We start from the raw sequence: 4026 nt of genomic DNA on the forward strand, positions 1-4026 counted from the left end.
AGAGAGAGAGAGAGAGAGAGAAAGAGAATCAAATCTTTAAAAACTACAATGTCACCATGGATAAATACAAAGAGAAGTGGCGACTAAACCTCATCCACTTCCAAGATAAAATAATTATGAAGAGAGACATATTTGAAAAGTTCTATCTTTACAATGTGTTGACCTGATTTCCTTTCTTCTCTTTTTTGAGGTCACACTGGTTTTGCCTATTGTAAAAGATTTTTAGAAGTGCAGGAGCACACTCTTCAGGTGTTGGTGCCACTAAAGAAATTTTTGTCTTGGAAAAAAAAAATCTCTGCCTTCTTACATGTTGCAGACACCCCTCTACACACACCACCTAATACCACTCAGCACTCTAGGTGCCCTTCAAATCTACTCTATCACTTAGCATATGCCAACAATTGCTTTTTCTGATTTTTACTACTACTACTAGAAGTTTGATACAATCAACCCCCACTATCATAGCATGAAATTTAAGGGAAAAAGTGTATTCTTGACCAATTAGGAAATCTTGAAATAGTCTTATGAAACTATACATTTAAGTGTGAGAAAATGTAATCTGGGGATGATAAAAGACATAGCTTTTTCAGTATCATTTATCTAGCTCACTTTTAGCTTAAACAAAAGATGGAGGCAGACTATGATAAGAATGATCAGGAACAGAGGAAGGTAATATGTGAAAAGATGAAAATTAAGCAATAGAATCTCTTGTTCAAATTTTCTATGTTTGACTCAGAGCCACATCCCAACATGGTTTCCCAGCCAATTTGGAACCCAGCCTCGAGCTTTGGGATGTGAAGTGAATGGCTGAAATATAGGACAGCTCCCACGACTTGCATTCCCCAATGTGGGTGTCAAATGGTTCAAGGCATGGAGAGAAAATTCTACTCTCTCCCTAGAATCTTAATTTAAGACAAAACAATTCATATCAACAACATTTATTATTTTTTAACAATTTGTTGCCAAGTAAAATGCATTCAAGTAGTTTAGAATGCCACAGAGAAAGATCTATAATATCTTAACAAGTGAAAAATGTACGATGTTTTAAAATGAAGTGCCCAGAAATAAAGATGGAAAATCAGAGAAAATGATGGATTAGACTGAGCCAAAACCTGAAAGGAGAGCTGGATGTCTAAAAATAAATCAAACTTATGCAGCAAAAGAGGAGATGGGAAGGAAAGAAGTTTTAAAAGCAAGGGTTAAAAGTACAATTAAGTATTTATTTTATGCACTAACATGAGATGAAACCAAGCAGACAGCTGTTGTTAGTAAACAGTTGCAGAGAAAGCTACTTATTAGAGTGGAACCAGACTGTGTAGGATTCTGAATGAAAGTTATGGAGTGCAGGCTATATATATTTCAGAAGTAACTGATGATTTTTGTACAAGTTACTGGTTGGTTGGATTTAAAAAAAAAAGGCAAGGTTTAGGATTTCAGCATGTAGGATGAGTTTCTAACTATGTGAAGAAAAGTGAAAATCAGAGTAGAATGAGAGGAATAATTTCCACTTAGTCCAATTTTATGGCAATACATATTTCCTTTACTTGTAATACAAAGAAGTATTAGTTTCAAAAACATACCCATTTTACTTTTATTATTTAACATATGTTGGGTGTCAACAATGAAAGAGATGCCCAGTTAAATACAAAACTATACTGTACATAATTAGGCTCAAACATTGTAATATAATGTTTTTACTATAGATAAGAAATCTGGCTAGGTTAAACAATTTGTGCAAATGATTTAACCCTTCAACTTAATGTAAACACAAAATGAGGCTTCGAAAAATGCTGTGCAAAAACAGCGTTAAATTGTCTCAGCTTGAAAAATTACACATGAGAGAAAGGAAGAAAAGGAAAAAGGAACATCAGGCAGAGATAGCACATCACAGTACGATGGGGTGTGCCACTGTTATGTATTCCTAAGATCCTTACCCAGATCTGCACACTCTAGAATTGTAGAATCAACACTGTCTGGAGAAAACTGCCCATGCTATTTGCATAATCTTGGGGAAATTATTTAAACATTTTCTTCTATAGTTTGCTCAGTATTTGACTAGAAGTTTGTCATTACATTGGTTAGGCAAGCAAATGAATATAAGCCACGAAACACAGTCCATAGAACAAGGGAGGACATCAGAAAATGGTCATTAATTAACTGACAAATTTTGCTATTCATCTCATGACACCCAATATGCAAATCCTTGTTAACAATAATGGTCTTTAAAATAATTCCACATATGGATATTCATGGTGGCACAGGGGTTAAAGTCTCAGCACTATCAAGCTATCTTAAGCCACTGAATGAGTTTGATCCCCATTCTGTCTCTAGCAAATCCTCTCAACCCCACACCCCTCCACACACATACCTCTAGCCTGCACTCCAACTCTTACATGCATAAATACAAGATAATTTTTTTAAAAATAAACCTTAAAAGGTCCCATTTATAAATGCACCAAAAGGTTTGTAATACTTGAGAGCTAACTGAACATAGGAAGCGAAGGACACATATGCTGACAACCGTAAAATTCTTGTTAAGTAAAAAGACAAACAGAAATGCAAAGATATCTTATCTTCAGAGACAAGAAGAATAAGCATCACTAAAATGGCGATATTTCCGAACACTATTCACATACTGAGTGTAATATTAGGGGGTATTAAAGCCAGGGGGGAAAGAAGAGGTTGATGGTCAAAAATGAGATGGGACTCAGTGGTTTACTGCAGTGACGATGGGAGTTTTGGTGGCTGGTCTGGTGTGGTAACATGCATCCAAAATGGTATGAACCTGTATCTCTGATGCATACAGTGTTGCAAATGACTGTTACCAAAATAAATAAATGAATAAAAACCTAAAATTGCGTATTCAGATAAAACTTTTTACACAAATGTTCACAGTAACATTATTCAGTAGTCAAAAAGTACAGGACACATGTCTACTAACTGTGAATTGAAAAATAAAATGTAGCTTATCTAACAAAATAAAATTTTATCCAGGCATAAAATAGCCCTATGGTATTTCTGAAGGGAATAAACAATTCAAATTTTATATGGAACCACAAAAGACAACAAACAGCCAAAGCAATCCTGGGAGGAAATAAGAATAAAGGAGGTGATCACACTCTGACTTCAAACTATGCAATGAAGTAACAATCAAAATGGTACCTTACTGGAACAAAAACAGATACAAAGACTAAAAACGTTACTGGAACAAAAACAGATACAAAGACTAAAAAGAGTTGTTAGCCTGGAAATAAAACCACACACATATGCACAGTTAATCTATGACAAACAATTCTGGGTTTTCCATGGAGAGAGGAAAGATTTTTCAAAAAAAAAAAAAAAATGGCATTGGAAAACCTGGATGGGCAAATGCAAAAGCAAGGGAGGAAGGAGTAGAAGAGAGGGTCAGAGGGAGGGAAATAGTTCCTTACTTGGTTCCATACACAATATTTTGTTTGAAAAAGTTCTAAAAACTTGGACATAAGATCAGAAATTGATGGGAAGCTCACGGGGATTACAACTGAGATGTAAAAAGGCACAAAATGATGTAAAAATAAACTATTATATTATTATAAATAAGATCAGAAATTATAAAATACATAGAAGAAACACAGGAGACAGACTCCACCACAGATACATATTTAGACAAGGAAACAAAATAAAAAGTAAACAAATAGGACTGTATCAAACTAAAAAACAAAAAGCAGCAAAGAAACCAACATGAAACTAAAAGCCTAACAATGAATGGCAGAAAATATTTACTCACCACATTTTGAACAAGGAGTTAATTACCAAAATATAGAAAGAATTCACACAACTCAACAAAACCAAAAAAAAAAAAAAAAAAACACACCCCGCAAAATACCTAAATAGACACTTCCATATAAGACATACAGATGGCCTATGGACACATGATGAAGCAATGCTCAACAGCACTTATTGTAAGGGAAATGCAAATCTAAACCATAATGAGGTATCACATGAACCCTGTGAGAATGACCTGTGTCAAAAAATCTTGAAATAACA

Source organism: Condylura cristata, unplaced genomic scaffold, assembly GCF_000260355.1.
Source record: "Condylura cristata isolate star-nosed mole 26May11 unplaced genomic scaffold, ConCri1.0 scaffold00012, whole genome shotgun sequence".
Classification (NCBI taxonomy): domain Eukaryota; kingdom Metazoa; phylum Chordata; class Mammalia; order Eulipotyphla; family Talpidae; genus Condylura; species Condylura cristata.